This window comes from Anolis carolinensis, chromosome 5 (genome assembly GCF_035594765.1).
Source record: "Anolis carolinensis isolate JA03-04 chromosome 5, rAnoCar3.1.pri, whole genome shotgun sequence".
Taxonomy (NCBI): Eukaryota; Metazoa; Chordata; class Lepidosauria; order Squamata; family Dactyloidae; genus Anolis; species Anolis carolinensis.
The window spans coordinates 141,322,941-141,341,118 of record NC_085845.1 but is presented as its reverse complement, the minus strand read 5'-3'; the positions used below and the strand labels follow the sequence as shown (position 1 = coordinate 141,341,118).

General features: G+C 39.1%; 1 protein-coding gene across 8 annotated transcripts in view; it reads left to right on the top strand.

The window, feature by feature from the left end:
- Window positions 1–18,178, top strand: part of foxp2 (forkhead box P2) — a 458,869-nt gene that overhangs the window by 183,818 nt on the left and 256,873 nt on the right. The window contains exon 1 of one of the 8 annotated variants that reach the window (XM_062982431.1): window positions 16,312–16,446. The exons of the other annotated variants lie outside the window; for them this stretch is intronic. The gene's annotated coding sequence lies outside the window, so the exon portion shown is untranslated. Of the gene's footprint in view, window positions 1–16,311; window positions 16,447–18,178 lie in introns of those variants that run through there. 8 annotated transcript variants of the gene reach the window in all.

Below are 18,178 nucleotides of genomic sequence, written 5' to 3'. Positions count from 1 at the left end.
TTGCTACAATACTTATAATTTTACCCTGTTCAGAGCATCTATACATTGCTATGCCCTTTGGCTACTTATTTCTAAAAGCATAATATATTATTTTGTGCCATCCACTTTTATGTATTCTGTGTAACTGAAATCTCAAAATGTGTTTTTCGTTTACATCAGATGACAGCATTTGATAAGATATCGACCCCCCTTGTTCCCTTTTTTGTTGTTGTCAACTGTGTATTGATAGTAAACAGATAGCTTTGCTTGGTTTCTATTTTATTTTAGTGTCTGTGAAATTCATTTTCTCCCCTCCCCCCCCCCCCAAGCATGACCATTCACAGTGCAATAATTTTCAATCTAATTACTTTCACCTGTTAAAATACGAACAAAAATCGTAGTGGTGGAAAGTATGTGCACATTGGCATGGAAAATGGTAACATACACTTTAAAAATATGTGTGCTTCATTTATTTCTAGGGAGTTTGTGTATGTGTTAATCTTTTCTTTTCTCAGAAACGTTTTTTTTGTTGTAATGCGATATTTTAAAAACTTGGTTCAAGATAGAAGTACCACTAACAAACCATGTTAATATTTGGTTCCACAACATGGATCCAGTTTTATTAATTATATGTAAATTGACATTTCTTTCCCAGTCCACAGTTTAAATGTACAAAAAATAAGTAAATTGTTAAATGTTTTGGTGGAAAATTTGCATATAAAAGTAACAGAATAATTTAGCTAAACTAAGGACTGAGAATTTACAGAGAAAAGGAAGATGGATGTTGTCACTGAACCTTACTGAATCTAAACGAAAAAGGATTACCTGATAGTCCTGCAATATTTTTGAAGTATAGTCTGTGATTTGTTTGGAGAGATTAATAGAATATGTGTTTTTAATTCTCTACATTTTTGTTATTTTTTGTTATTATGCCTTATTCTGCCCATATTCTTACAAAACTAAACAAAAATGTTGCCAATCCCTGCCCCGTGTCTTCCCAGTGCTATTTATGAAATACCAAGGCATGGGGTCATTGTGATAACATGGTCAATACACTGTTCATGTATAGCAGCTCAAAGTTCATAAGTTGGTTCTTCCCTAATTCTACAATTTAAATCTTGAAATATGTGGTCCTAGAAGTCTCCACAGTCTGGGTTTTGTTCAACGTGTTTGTGTTGTAAAAGAAAAAAGGGAGCTTTAGTAATTAGAAAGATAGAAAACCTAGTTCAATTATACATACTATCTAATCTTTGCTGGGTTTTTTCAGGCAGGAACATTACATTGAAATCAGTGGAATAGACACATTTGTTTGGCCCAGGGGCAAGAATGCTACACCAACTTTTAAAATATTAGTGGAGTATGTTGGTTTTTTAAGCTCAAAGCTCAAATAATAATTACTTTGTTTAATATTTAATTTTGTCTCCATTAGTAGCACCAACACCTCATCAGCACAATTGTGACATTTTAATGCTGTTGTGCAGTTTTGATGAATGGAATCAAATGTAAAATACAATGTCCAGCAACAGTGAAAAGTAAATATTACTGTATTTACTCAAGTTTAATGCACCATTTAATGTAATGCACACCTCAATTTTGAATGTGCACATTACAAAAAAAAAGGATTTGCAATTTAATGCAAGGTGCAGATATAGCGTGTCAGGGAATAGGCAGCGTGAATGAAACCAGTTTGGAAGCCATACCCCTCCATCAGGCTGAGGCTGTGGTTCCTCCTTCAAAACAGAGAAGATTATTTTGAAGGCCTTACGAATGAGGCCATTTGAGAACCACGCTATACTGAACCTCTGAGGGTGGGGTGGAGGGAAGGGTGAATAAGAGATCCTGAGGGCCACCTGGGAGGCAGGATGTATGGCCAAGCTCTGTTCCAGAGGGAGGCAGTTAAGGCAACACTTTCTGCTTCTTTGGCCAAAGAAGCCTGAAGGCCTCACACCCCCTTTCCAGCTAAGTGGTCGGAATGACAGGGTTGCCAACCAGGTGCTCCTCCTTTTTCTCTAGATGCCATGAAGTCCTGAGGCCACTACTGCTGCCAGGAGTACTCTCTTGGCCCCCTGCTTCCCTGTCCAACCTCCAGGGCTCAGTGTCCCTCCAGGCCTTTTCATGCAGGTGGGTTTATGTGCATAATTCTAACATGCCATCAAATCTAATGTGCACTTCAATTTTGGCAATGTAATTTAGGCAAAAAAAGGTGCACATTAGACTCAAGTAAATCAATACGGTACATCAATATAATAAATTGTTGGACAGTATTTTATTGAGCCATTTATAAGTAGAACAATTTAAGAAAGCAGGAAAAGAGTGTGAGCTGGTCCATTTCACTCAATATTGTTGATCCAGTACTGTCCACTTAAACTGGCAGTGGCACTCTTGGGTTTCAGAGAGGGCTCTTTCCACCATTGCTTGGGGGAATAGGTTGAACCCAGGACATAATATCCACATGGCATCTGGCCTACTGCTGAGAAATCAGAAAATGTCATGTATTGTTTTAGGAAACAATGTGGTAAGAGTGATGAAGAATACACATTTCTGCTAAGAAAGGTGAAATCTCCTTTCTCACATATAGTCACTTCAAGTAGACTTATGGTTACTGTATCATAGGGTGTTCTTGGCAAGATGTTTCAGAGGTTTACCATTGTTTTCCTCTTAGTCTAACCCAGGGGTCCCCAAACTATGGCCCACGGGCCACATGCGGCCCATCAAAGCCATTTCTCCAGCCCCTGCAGTGGCAGCTCCCTCCTCCACTCCTCCGTCAAGGAGAGGGAGGGAAAGGTGCACACCTTTCCCTCCTCACTTGCGCCGCACACGCCTTTCCTGGTTCCTCCCTCGCCCTGTGCGTGCCTTCCAAAGCTTTACTTGAGTTTATAACAGTATTTTAATTATTACTTAATTAATAATTAATTATTAAGGAGTGCTTTGTTTGTGCTTTTGGTGCACAAAGGCAGAAGCAGTTGGACTAAATGGCCCAAGGGGTCTCTTCCAATCCTCTTTTATTATTATTATTATTATTATTATTATTATTATTATTATTATTATTATTATTAACATTGAGTCTGGGTGGCCATCTGTTAGGGGTGCTTTGCTAGTGCTTTTGGTGCACAAAGGCAGAAGGGGGTTTGACTAAATGGCCCAAGGGGTCTCTTCCAACCATTATTATTATTATTATTATTATTATTATTATTATTATTATTATTATTAACATTGAGGCTGTATTTTTCCCATTTTATTTTATTTAACTTCAAAATAAGATGTGTGTAGTGTGCATAGGAGTTTGTTCATAGGTTTTTTAACTACAGTCCAGCCCTCCAGGGATCTGAGGGACCGTGAACTGGCCCCCTGTTTAAAAAGTTTGGGGACCCCTGGTCTAACCAAATGTGACTTGCTTAGCGTCACAAAGGGCATTTTCATGACAGAGCAGAAATTTAAACTCTGGTCTTTCAGAGTGAGTCAAACCCTTGTGCTAGAAAGACTGCAGACCAACAGGTCGGCAGTTTGAATCCGGGGAGAACGCGTGAGCTCCTCTGTCAGCTCCAGCTCCCTATGTGGGGACATGGGAGAAGCCTCCCTCAAGGATGGTAAAACATCAAACGTGTGTGTCCCCTGGGCAGCATTCATGCAGATGGCCAATTATCTCACATCAGAAGCAACTTGTGATGGGAGAACTATAGAGTCTGGCTTTACTCGGGGGCTATTGGTATACGTTCTATTAAGATCAAGACCCTTAACATACAGAGGCACTTTAGGCAAGGTGAAAAGATAACCAAATGAGTTTACTGGAAACAAGATGAATAAAGGGTTAACTCCATCTGGGATTATTGTAAGATAGCTTAAAACAATACATTACAAAAGGAAAACCTAAACAGGGGTACTAAAAAAGAGGAAGGGCAGAGCCAAGACTTCACACAAGTTGTTCCTGACATGAAAAAAAAAAGATTACAAGTCCAGCACTCAAACCACTAGACCAGCCTGGCTTTTTGTATTATCTAAGTCAAAATCTAATTGTTAGTTCTAATTATAGTTGTTGATGTTGTTGTGTATGTTCAAGTCATTTCTGATCTATGGCTACCATAAGATGAACCTATCACAGCCTTTTCTTGTCAAGAATGTTTGGAGTATGTGTATGTGCGTTTGCCTTCCTCTGAAGTTGTGACAGAGTGACTTGTTGAAAGTCATCCCGTAGGTTTCCATGGCTGATCAGAAATTAGAACTCTGTTCTCCAAAGTCATAGTCTGGAGAACAAGGCAATACTGTAATTTCAGGGTATGTCTGAGAAACCGCATGAGGTGCGTATCAGAGATATTTACAGCATCTTCAACTTCAGCAGTAGTTATCAGAAAACACTTTTCTTGTTTCACCAGGAGAAACATTCAGTGATTTTTTAGAAATTTTCAAATAACTTCTTGGTCATTCTGCAAATAAGAAGAAGGAATGGAAGACAATTGGTCAGAATGCTGGAACTCAGGAAAATGAGAACTTTGCTTTTCCAGCATGACCAAGGGTCTTCCCATTCCCTAGAATAAATCTTATTCCCTATTGTTCTCTATTGATTTATTGTACCATTCGAGAAGAACTACTCAAATTTGTCAGGGGCCTGTCTGAAAAGCCTGGGACTCTTTCCAAAGTAATTGACAAAGTGAGGATGTGGAGCCAGGCAGATGACAAAAGAAAAGAAAGCTACAAGAGGCAGTTTGGAAGTGGGTGAGGTCTCTAAAGTGACAGACAACTTTCACTGACTGCCAATATGTGGTAAACGCTTTCAAGAGTCCAGCTGAGTCACACACTGTGACAAAAAGCCTGCACATCATTAGTAAGTAATATTTTTCAGATGTATCCACCCATGAGGAAAACATTAAGTTTGAATCAGTTGTAGCAACTTCTTCTGTTCGAAAGTGTGAAACCTGCCTTCAGCCGACTCAGTCCTTTATTTTCTACTTCTGTCTCCTGCAGTTTTTATCTTAAATTTTTACATTTTGTGCCTGACAAACACAGGAAGATACAAGTATTATTATAGGCCTAGCAGTTGTAGAGCCATGTGGAAATGCAACGAGGCTGGAACCCCATTCCTATAGGGAGAAAACACTGAGGCTAAATTGTAGATCATGTTCAAGAATATTGTTTATATGCCTGTTTTTCATTATCCAGAATTTATTATAAATCTTCAGAAGGAATGTTAGAACAGAACCTTCAGGTCCTTCTCTAGAACAGGGAGAGTATGCATGTGCAAGTAAATTAAAGTGTGTAGAGAGAATTTTTCTTCTCTATGTGCAGAAGTAGTAGAGTTAATTTTAAGGTGTATTTCATTATATACCTTGTCATTTTTTCTGTAGTTCATTGGTGCTTTATAAGATTACTTGTTGCCTAACTTGTTGTTTTCTGACACTTTCTGTGCTAAAAATATGGCCCCACAGGACAATGCCTCTTTCAATTGAGGTTGGAGTTAGTTGCTGTGTGTTCATGCCCTTGCATAGGATCTGCCTTCCCTTGTTTTTTCCTGACCAAGTGGCACCATTGAGTGAAAGGGCCTGGGCTGTGCTGCACTTGCCTGCTCCCCCCCTTCCCACCCACATACCCATGCTGCCCCCACCTCCTAACTGGGTCATGAAAGCTGTGGAGGTGAGTTTTTTGGCCCAGAGCCTTCGCCAACTGATCCTCATATGGCACAGCCAATACTTGCAGCAGCAAGAGGAGGAGCAGGCTATACACTTCCGCTGTCCCTCCAGCCTGCAGCTAGGACAGGCAGTTGGGCAATAGTCCTGTATCGGGCTTGCACTTGCTGTTGCTGCCATCCATGTGTGTCTCACTTGTTTTCAGGCAGCCAGCAAACTCAATTTTCTTCAGTTCTCCCATACCTGCCCCTACTGGCCTTCCCCCCTTACTGCATGTGCTGCTGCCTTATGCCATTTTTAATAGGGACTTACAAGCCTCATCATGTGTTTGCAATTTTTTCTCAGTCTTATGAAGCTTGCAGTCCTTAGGGCAACAGTGGAGGCGGCGGCAAATAATCCATGAATAATCATATTCATGGAAGGTAAGGCTGCCAATGTGGAAGGCTGACTGTAGCTGGCTTTTAATGTGCTGTACACTATAAAATCAACCCATTTCAATTTTGAAATGAGTGGGGCCTTTTGTTGTCCTGCCTGTTTTATGAAAATGGAAATGTGACATCTCTTTGAATATGTGAGTTCATTCTCTATCAAAATAAATCTGTTACGAGTTTAAGAATACAGCTATAATATCAATTAGTTTTCATTTTTATAGCATTTTAAAAATTTAATGAGAGCTCCTTTATACAGTTTCAACAGCTATTTGTATTTCCTTACTTAACATCTCCTTACCAGTCTAAATAAATAGGATCACTACTTGTATTTCTGTTATAGTCATAACATTAACTGCTTTTTATACCAGGTTGAATTCATCCTTTTAAATCATTTCAAGGATGCAAAATTTGAAAGCAATAAAAATTCAGCACAGTCCTTATAAAAATAACTAAAAGAAGAGTTTCTAAAGAACCAGAAAGCTTAATTTTTTCAGTGATGTGACACTGCAAATGTAAATTTTGCTTTAGGTCCTCATATTCATGTATGCTGCAGAAGGCAGATGCTATCGTATCTTCTTTGAATGGTGTAGCCCTAGTATTCTTTATTTTTAGACTTGTTATATAGACAGAACACTTGAGGAAGAGGTATGCTTTGAAGCTTCTAAGCCATTTGCTCAATGAATTTTATCTTATCCTCATTTCCTGTCCAATATGTCTATCCCTGTGCACCACCTGCCATGCAGATGCATATAGAGTGTGTAAAAGCGAGTGTTTCTTGCAGTATGTTGTAAAATAGGCAAGCTTACTTACCAAGGTGTTCTTGTTAGGGCCCATCTTTATTCGAAAGAATATGTACCTAGTATAGAACATCTAGCTTGAACTCATGATGTTTTGCCATTCTTCTCTTTGTTTTATAAAAAGTGATGAATTATGAAATAACAAAGACAATCTGAAGCATTAATGTCCAAGGTATACTGTGGTCCTCCAGATGTTGCTGTACATTGACTCTCAGAAACTATGACCCGTCATAGTCCATTGGGAGATATATAGGGTGTTGCAGTTCAACAAAATTCTGGAGTCATGCAATTTTCACCCTTGTTCTAATCCAATATCTGGTCAACAATGGCAGTCGGGGTTTTTGGGATGATCACAAAGAGGACTTTCAGGTTATAACTCTACTCTCTTTAACTGCTCAATACCCACAGATAAGCCTATTCTCAGTTAATGTGTTTGATGTTTAAAACCATTTCATCATTTCTGGTATTTATCATCACACCTCACAACAGTCTTATATTGGTCTTAAAATGACAGTCAGGTTGGGTATTCAGGAAAATTGGTTGCCCCAGTTGATTGTTATTTTGAAGCTTTATCTTGTTCTAAGTCAGTGGTTCCCAACCTTTGGTCCTCTCGGTGTTTTGAACTTCAACTCCAAGAAATCCGAGCCAGGTTACCAGATGCTTAGAATTGTGGTAGCTGAAGTTCAAAACACCTGGAGGACCAAAGGTTGTGAACCACTCATCTAAGTAATATGAATAGTAAGCTGAGTACAGTATTCCGAACCTAGAACTCTTTCAGTGAGTGTTTCCAAACTCAGTTGGACTATGAATTAGGTTGATGTTGGTGCTGCAAGCTACATTTCAGAGGAAGGGACCGACAAACCACCTCTGAGTCTTTCTTGCCCTGGAAAATTCTATAAAAGTCATGAGGTCGCCATAAGTTGTCATGCAACTTGCACATACATATACAAGGCAAGGAGAACATAGATGTAATGTTAAAAAAGGTTTGCTTCTGTTAAGTAAAAAAAGCATTCCAATCATAAATAGTTTGAGACCTATGTCCTGAGGTCTTGAAAGGTTAAGAACAGTTTAGTTTATAATAGTAAACTAGATAAGGTATCATCCAAGTAGACCATTCAATGTTAAAGTGGAGTTCTATACATGATACACATTTTATTGTTATCAAATGCCTCCACGATGTTCCTGACATATATCAACTCTAAGGAAAAGCTGGCACACAGTTTCTTGACAAGATTTGGTTAGAGAGGAAGGTTACCATTGCCTTCCTATGAGGCTGAGAAAATGTGATTTTTCCAAGGTCACCCAGTGAGTTTTCATGGCTGATTGGGATTCAAAACCTGTTTCCAGAGTTGCAGTCCAAGGCTTGGGAAACGTCTTATGATGATGCTCCACCAGTCAAGTGATGGATGGGCACGCTATCCATCCCATGATATTGCTGGACTTCTGGTGGATGCCCTGTCCAAAAGTGGAGTGGAAACATCGTATAATACTTCTCTCCAAACACTGGAGCCTGCCCATGTTGTGCTGACTCCAATGAAGCCAACATCTAATCTGACCACTCGGGCAACACTTCCCATGTGTGATGGGGAAACGTCACTGTGAGGGAGCAACATGCAGAGTGATGGATTTGCCCCCTCACCCCTCTGTTTCTTCAATGAAGGCAGGTGAAGCTTGTTGTAACACTCAAACCACTATACCATACTGGCTCTAAATACATTCAGCATTTAATCATAAACATTTCAGTTGAATAGTAAACATGTATGGAATTGTACTGTAAATTAAATAATGGAAAATTCAAATAATTCAAATGTAAATAATAACATTCAAATGAATAGTAACAAGTATAATAATACAGACATAATTAGTTAGTGAAACATAATTAAATGTCATTGCATTATTTTATAGATTGTAATGCTAACTGGGAAAATAATGACAGCTTAGTCTCAGTTTAGAATAGTTATATTTATTATATTTATACATATTATAAAATGCATTTCATTGCATGTCTCTGAAAATATGGTTCACTATGCTTTAATTTTGGACTGTTGAGAGATGCTGCTGTTATGTCTTGCATAAATTAATGCTTATTGTTAGGTATACAACTGGGTTAATGGCTCAGGCATTCTTGAAAATTATATGCCATATGGCAGGTAATGCCCTCACTCTGGATTTCAGGACTTGTATAAAACTGTTCACTTATTATAGGTTCCTTTGTTGTATCACATTAATAGTTTTCAGCCTACAGACTAAGATCAATTGTAGTATCACATTAAATACCTGATATGCCAGTTGTGGGAGAAAGATTCAATTATGTAGTTTTTTCCCCCTTTCTCTGTCTATATTAGATTCTACCGTGGCTTGAATGCCTTCTGTTATTTAGTTAATTTACTATGACCATGGTGTCATGTGTTTCACTAGAGCATAGCTAGAAGTGTTAGTAAAATATTAAAAACAAATTTGCTATGTTTATTAGATGAATTGTCTAAATGACAAATCTTTTAATGTGAAAGAATTCCAAAATATCTCAAATTCAGTATAATATATGCAAATATTACATTACATAAATCTGTCAGCATTTTCTATGCATTGTAGAATATTGTCATTATGAGACAACATCACAGTATAACAATAAACCATGGTTTCTTGTGCACAAGCTGTGTTGAATAACAAACATGCATGCTTTGTGTCTTTTGTGTAAGAAAATCAGCATGTTCCAGAAGTCCCTGTCCCTGATTTATTTATGTAAAACATAGTTTGTTCACAAAGCAGGAAACTAATTAGATCCCAGATCCCAGACTAAAACCACAATGGAGTGGGGGTCACAAAAGGTAAAATATAGCAAATGCATATAACAGGAAGATTGGTTCCATCTGATCTTACAACTGTGTTCTCTAGCACAGATGTTTTGATTTATACACTTCAGTTACGTAATGAGACTTCTAAAGTCTCACTCATTCTCTGTCTTTCTCTCTTTTGTCACTCTCTTGCTCTCGGCAAACCTCCTGAAAAAAAGTATTTTTTCAAATATCTTATTGCTGTGTCTCTCTCTTGGAATCTCGTTTTTTTCTCCTGGAATCACAATCACAAGCTAACAATAGCTAGCATTACATTTGTTAAGAGGCCATTGTCTCAGGGAGCAGATCCTGTCTGATTGTGGGTGCTAAGCGGGATCAGCCCTGGTTAGAACAGGAGAAGTCCCAGCAGATTGGAGGAGGGTGAATGTGGTCCCTATCTTCAAGAAGGGAAAAAAGAACAACCCAAACAATTACCGTCCGGTCAGCCTCACGTCGATACCAGGCAAGATTCTGGAAAAGATCATTAAGGAAGTGGTCTGCAAACATCTAGAAACAAATGCAGTCATTGCTAATAGCCAACACGGATTTACCAAAAACAAGTCATGCCAGACTAATCTGATCCCTTTTTTCGATAGAGTTACGAATTGAGTTGATACAGGGAATGCTGTAGATGTAGCCTACCTGGATTTCAGTAAGGCCTTCGACAAAGTCCCCCACGACCTTCTGGCAAACAAACTAGTAAAATGTGGGCTAGACAAAACTACGGTTGGGTGGATCTGTAGTTGGCTAAGCGAACGAACCCAAAGGGTGCTCACCAATGCATCGTCTTCATCTTGGAAAGAAGTGACGAGTGGAGTGCCCTAGGGCTCCATCCTGGGCCCGATTCTGTTCAATATATTTATTAACGACTTAGACGAAGGGTTAGAAGGCACGATCATCAAGTTTGCAGATGATACCAAACTGGGAGCGATAGCTAACACTCCAGAAGACAGGAGCAGAATTTAAAACGATCTTGACAGACTAGAGAGATGGGCCGAAACTAATAAAATGAAGTTCAACAGGGACAAATGCAAGATACTTCACTTTGGCAGAAAAAATGGAATGCAAAGATACAGAATGGGGGATGCCTGGCTTGACAGCAGTACGTGTGAAAAAGATCTTGGAGTCCTCATGTACAACAAGTTAAATATGAGCCTACAATGTGATGCGGCTGCTAAGAAAGCCAACAGGATTTTGGCCTGCATCAATAGGGGTATAGCATCTAGATCCAGGGAAGTCATGCCAACCCTCTATTCTGCCTTGGTCAGTCCACACCTGGAATACTGTGTCCAATTCTGAGCACCGCAATTGAAGGGAGATGTTGACAAGCATGTTTAGCCTGCAGAAGAGAAGGCTGAGAGGAGACATGATAGCCATGTAAATACATGAAGGGAAGTCATAGGGAGGAGGGAGCAAGCTTGTTTTCTGCTGCCCTGCAGACTAGGACGCGGAACAATGGCTTCAAACTACAGGAAAGAAGATTCCACCTGAACATCAGGAAGAACTTCCTCACTGTGAGGGCTGTTTGGCAGTGGAACTCTCTCCCCCGGACTGTGGTGGAGGCTCCTTCTTTGGAGGCTTTAAAGCAGAGGCTGGATGGCCATCTGTCGGGGGTGCTTTGAATGCGATTTCCTGCTTCTTGGCAGGGGGTTGGACTGGATGGCCCATGAGGTCTCTTCCAACTCTACTATTCTATGATTCTATGATTCTAGAACTTGGATAGGAGACCACTCAACAAATACCATGAGATAGATGCTATATTTCAAAGGAAGGAATTGGCAGCAGGCTTGTGCAATCTGGGTAAACCGCGATCCGTTTCAGTGTCCCAGATTTCAGTGGGGGTCCTGATCCATTTTATAGAAGCTCCTTGAATCCAGGAGGACAGAAATCCATGTTTGAGCCAGGAAGTTGAAAGATTTGTTTTTAATCTGGCTCACTGGCGGCAATGGAAGGTTCTTCCCAGGCTTCCCTTATTGTCATTTTAGGCATCATTTGTCCTTATATTCTCACTTCCTGGGATCCTTTCCCTTCTGTCTTTAGAGGAAACCTGGGTTTAAAGAAAGGGTTAAAAAAAACATCACTTCCTGGGATCCTTTTCCTTTTGTCTTTAGAGAAAACCTGGGTTTAAAGAAAGTGCTTAAGAAACCTCACTTCCTGGGATCCTTTTCCTTTTGTCTTTAGAGAGAAGCTGGGTTTAAAGAAAGGGCTTAAGAAACCTTGCACAAGCGTAATTGGCAACTTTACCTCTGAGTATTGCATGCCTAAGAAAATGCCATAGAATTTGAGAGATCAATCATAAGTCAACATACATAAGGTGAACCTATCACAGACTTTTCTTGTCAATACTTTTTCAAAGAAGGTTTGCTTTTGTCTTCTTCTGAATGAAGGTGATGCCTAAGGTCACCTAGTGGGCAGACATGGCCGGCAGGAGATTCAGAACCTGTTTTCAGCACTCAAACCACTACACCACACTGTCTCTCTGTACTTAAACCCATGCACATAGAAGATTTACTTTTCATAAAAATAGAAGTGAATTCTTTGTACTTGTATCATTACTATAAACGACTAAGTAACTAGTAGCTGTCAAAAATTGCAAGCTGTAATTACAATTTTATTTTTTTGGCATTCTTCCATATTTAAGGAGAAATATTTCTACTGATTAGCCACCAGATCTACTATAATTACCACAAAGATTAGAAATAGCATTTATATATTTTGTATTAATTAGGGAGAAGAGTTATTTTTTAAAGAAAAAAATCAAACTTGGTGCCCACATGCATGGTTTGACTTAAAATAAATGGAAAAAAGAATTAATTTTTTTTGGCATAACTTCTTCTCTATTTCTTGCACGCTGCAGATAAAACATAGCAGTAGCTATTACATAGAGTGTAATTGCCTGGTGTGTAACAAATCTATTGCAAATTAATAGGATCTCCTGAAGCTCAGACATTCTGGATTTTCAAGCAAAATTTGAACTATCCCTTGACTTATCCATGTGGATCGTCAATGGTCCATTTGCACAGAGTATGGGTTTTTGGACTTATGTAGACAAGCCCTCAAAAAATGTGATTTGCGCAAGATTACCCAGTGAATTTCCACAGGACTTGATCCCTGATCTCCTACAGCAGACAACTTTTTTGTCCTGGGGCCACATTGCGGGGCCAGCCAGGGGGCAGAGCCAGGGGCGGATCATCCTCAAATTTTCCTCTCGGCATAAGGATGGGGCTGCTTGCCCCATCCTTATGCTGGGAGGAAGGTGAGGCTTTGCAGGTCCCCTGGTCCCCACTTGCTTCTCCCTTCTGCCAGCATCAACACTGGGCCTTACTTCGTCCTGATGCCAGGAGGAGGAAGAGGTGGGCGAGGTGGCTATAGAGCCGCTTCATGCACCGCTTGCCTCTTTGCCCAGGTTGGGCTTCTCCTGGCATCAGGATGGGGCTTCATCTCATCCTGACACCGGGAGAAAGGAGAGGCAATGGCAGGCGAGGTGGCTTTGGAGTCACTTCGCCTGCCGCTTGCTTCTTTGCCTGGGCCAGGCTTTTCATGGCATCAGGACGGGGCCCCACCTCATTCTGACACTAGGAGAAGGCAGAGGCAACGGCAGGTGAGGCACCTTTGAAATCACTTTGCCTGCTGTCTGCTTCCTCCCCCATCCTGGGCTACTTCCGGCATAGGGACAGGGCCACTCATCCTGTTCTTATGCCCGGAGGAGGGCCCGAGGAAGGCACACAGTGAATGAGAGCACTCTAGAAGGCTCCCAGCTGCCACATGCCGTCCTCCTTTGTCCTTTTGGCATAAGGACGCAGCAGGCCGCCACATACTTATGCCCAGAGAATGGGGGAAATTTTGAGGACTGGAAACAAGGGCCCAGAGGGCAGTGTCAGGCCCACAGGCCTTAGTTTGCCCATGCCTGTCCTAGAGTCATAATCAACACTGAAACCACAACACCATGCTGGCCCTCAGTATAACATATGTGAGTCTTTAAAACACCACCACCCAGGTATACCTATTTTAACAGATGAATTGGTTGCCATTGTGTGTTCTGACCAGTGTTGACCCTAAAACAAACTTATCACAGGGTTTATTTGCCAATATAATTAAAGTCTTGCAAATTTGAACAATTCTTTTTGTGTGTGTGCATTGTTGGGGTTTGCAATGCTGAAAATAGTATAAAAAGTAAATAGGTATAACACTAAAGGATGATCTATGACTATTTCTGATTTCAGTGGAGAAATGCACCTGATTATCTTTCCTATTGAAATAAATTGACCTTAAAGATACTCAGCTTTGGATGAATAATTGTCATTATGTTTTCAATAGACTGACCTGCAATAAATCAGGCTATTGAAATGGTATGTTTCTTGAAAGATAGTCTTAACATGCTCAGGAATACTACATTTTTATTTAGATGCACACATAGAATTTATCACCCATTAACATGGTTGAATAACCTTTTGAAGAAACAGACTCCCCCTTGTTCCAATTTGTTTCCTTTTTTGCCAAATAAAAGAAATATATATAATATAGTACAGGTTACTTTCTATGGTTGATCATTGTAATATTCTGCAAAGGCAGCATAATATAGAAAGAAGTCAATTAAAAGAATAACAAATTGTTTATTTACCAGATCACTTTCCTCCAAGTTCTTTTTTTTTCTATATATACACCAGTATGTGTCATAAATAAATATTTTCTATTATTTTAAATAAAGGAGCCAAATACCAAATAAATAGGCATAATATTTTTCAGTATCTTGGAGGGACTATCTTTCCAAATACTATAAGAATCCCGTTTAGCACTGGGATATAATGTAATGCTCATTCATGGGAAAGCTATTTCTTTTCTTTGGCTAGGCTAGAAGCTAATGCACAGTCTAAATCCGCCATCTTTTTTCTTACGTTAAGGTTTTATCTCCTATTTAATGGGTAAACTTACTGTGAAGTGCAGTTGCTTGTTTAACTTTACTCCTATTCATGCCTTTGATTTTTATTTTATTTTTTGCAGGTTAGTTAATTAAAAAAAATGAAGTTAAGAACTTTCAAGGAAAGGCATAGGAGAACCCAATTTAACCTAGAGTGTCTCTTTTATTCTGTCGTTATTCATTTGAAGTGCCCTATCAGCTTGAACTGACCAACTTCAGTCATTTTTAGCCTTTTATTTTTTTTCTCTAATGTAAACTGAAATTCCCTGCTGTTCATGGTATTTCAGTGTTTAGCATCATTTAATGAGCAGGTATCATTAAACTTAAAAGGTCCCTTTCTATATATCTCTGATTAGTTATTGAAAGAACCAAAGAATTCCTTTAATTTATCTTTGCTTCCTTGTTATATTTTGATGTCAGCTCATTTTATGTTTCAGTGTCTTTTTATGAAATAGAACATTATAATTTTGGTGTGGAAGTAGGACAGATCCTTTAAAAAACTGGCATGCAGATAAAGACGTAACAGAGCTGTCTTGTTTACAAAGGAAGTGTTCATACAATTCCTTAGTCTTTTTTGTAAAATACCATCACATACATTTTAATGTATATGAAAGGTTATCATTAATATTTTACTTAATGAAAACATTCATTATCTATTGAGGCAGATACCTTTTAACTTCTGACAGGATACATATATAGCTGCCCTCCAGTTCTCTTTTCTTTGCACATTGAAATCACCATCTGAAATATGTAGATACTTGTTTAATATTAATAATTAATGATTAATGTTAACAACCTCAAATTGGAATATACTAATTAATGAAAGATGCCTAAGACTAAGAATACTGAAAATCCATGGGAAATGAAAATAAGTACAGTGCCATAGTCAGTATAGTGGGAGCTAATGGGAAGTATTCAGTCTGTATCCAAATTTTGCTCACCCTTCCATGCACTAAGTAGATGATGCAAGGTAGAAGGTCTAATCTTCTTTCATTTGGGAAAGAGGGGAATGCTCAAGTATTTCAGATAAATTCTTGCTAGACGAAAAACAGCATTTCATAGGCTTCATTTGGCAAGGTTAGTGCTAGTTGAAATACTGGCAAGCTTATGTTGGTTAAAATTGTTCTTCATTTTAAATATTGTATGGTCTTTCATGTTTTTGTGCACTACAAATAAGATATGTGCAGTGCGCATAGGAATTGTTCATGCTTAAAAAAAACAAAACTATAGTCCCCTACCCACCCCAAACAGTCTGGGGGACATGAACTAGCCTTCTGCTTAAAACATTTTAGGACCTCTGACTTAGCTGATGTCCTCCTCTAACCTATAGGACAACTGGTCCTCATTGAGTGTAGAGGGATTCACTCAATGAAGTGAATCCTCATGCCAAAGAAAGCTGTATGTATTGTGCCTGTTTCCTGGGTGGAGATACGCAGTTTTTTGGATTCTATATCCTGGTTTTCTGAAAGGAGTCTGGCCAAGTTAACAAGATATCACATTAAGTAAAGGATTTGCCATAGATTGTGGTGAATCCGTCAGGGCCTGGCTGGGGGCATGGGGAACCCATTGCCCCACCCCACACTGCCTGGCTTCCTAATCCCATTCCACAGGAGGAAGTGTGCTGTCCACCATCCGGCTTCCCCCATTGTTCCTTAGGCAACATGGGAAGCTTCCTGTGTTGCCATGGCGGTGGTGTCCGTCGGTTCTTCTTCACTTTTTCCATGGAGCCCCAGTAGAAGTTGGTGTACGTTGTGAGATGGGAGCGGCAGGCTCTGTGGCAAAAGTGAAGAGAAACCGGCATACAACTGGAAGTGATGAGGTCGAAAGACTCTGCTGGGTATCAATCACATTGGCGCTAAGGAAATTGAGGTGAGGGTAACCTGGTTACCCACAGACTGAAGAAGCTCGCTTTTGCTGTTCAAAGTGAAATTATGAACTCTGGTATTGTGAGTTTTCCTCAAACCATTTACCACATTTGGTATAAATATTAACTGTTGTCTTTTGTTTGGAAAATAATTACTATTTTAGTTCTGTATTTCATCCATTCAACCTTCACAGTAATCACACAAGTTCTGATTTTACTTTTAGAAGTAAATGCTAAACAGAAAAACAGAAATGTTGGAAAATCATAATGAGGACTGGATTTCAAACACATGTCAAATAAGGGTTGGATAATAAGAGGTATCTTTCTGTAATTAACATAAACTACATGAATAAGCGAAAATGTGTTATTTACTAGGTAGGGCCCTACATATGCAATGTAAATGGACTCTGTAAATAGGCTAATTAACACAAATTGTACTTCTGTGTTTTATTTTTTTCTGACTTCACTCCTCACATTTCTTACCCACAAATGCATATAACTCCAAATCAGTATAATATCACATATCTCTGAAGACATAGTCTCAAGTCCACAAACGTTTATGCCATGATATGCCTTTCATAAAACATTCTGTCATTGCTGCAAGAGAGTAACACGGTCAGCAATGAAAATGGTAACAAAAGTGTGTGAAATTATTCAAATCCATCTCTTACTACCATTCCCTGCCTCCCTTCCTTCCATTCCTTCCTTTGACTCTCCCGCTGCCCATTTTTTATTGTCATTTTCTCTGATCAGGGACCTTTCCTTTTTGCTGTCCTCTGATGCTCTTTAAAATGTCATGCACTCTGATACAGAAAACTCAAAGCTTCATTGTTACGGCTTATAGTTGCATATTAAGCAGTGGAGGACCTACTGTTAGAATGAAATACTTGGTGTCTTTGCTTGGGGATTTGAGGTAACTAAAAACGGCTTTTTATGTTACAATTTATTTCTTCAGAGTAATTCATGCAAAATATGCCTTCATGGAAATTGTGATCTTTTTTCTTAAAATAAATAAAATACCACCTCAGAAATACAGAACTAGGAAGGTTCTGAGTTCTCATTTACAATTAAATAGGAAAATATCTTTTTGCAAATTATGTAGATTCATACATGTGTACTTGCATGAGTATATCAATGGCATTCATGTGTAGTGATAGACTGACGGTGCAGCTATACTGTATAATTAATGCAGTTTGACACCACTTTTGTGTCTGTAGCTCAGTGCTATAGAATCATAATACTTGTAGTTTTACAAGGTCTTTAGCCTTCTCTGCCAAAGAGTGTTGGCACCTCACCAAACTACAACTGCCATGATTCCATAGCATTGAACCATGGCAGTTAAAACAGTGCCATGCTATATTAATTCTACAGTCTAGAATGCACCTTCAGAAAACAGTTGCTCCTGATTCAGGGAGTAGTTAGAGCTAGGGGCAGTATAGAAAATCTATAAAGGAAAGAAGACATGAAAAAGTAGCTATCAATTTCCTAGTATGGAGTCATGTTGCTAGCAATTACGAGAATTACTACTTTCATTGTTATACCTGCTATTTAGTTGTGCATAAGAGATATGATTTCCCTTCTAGGAAATGAATGACAGATCTTAAGAAGTAGTCTGTGTGTAGACTGGACCTACCAAAATTCCTAAAAAACCTACTCAGTACTTGAGAAGTACCCGTATTTACTTGAATCTAGTGCGCCATAGAATCTAATGCGCACCTCAATTTTCAAGACCCTGAA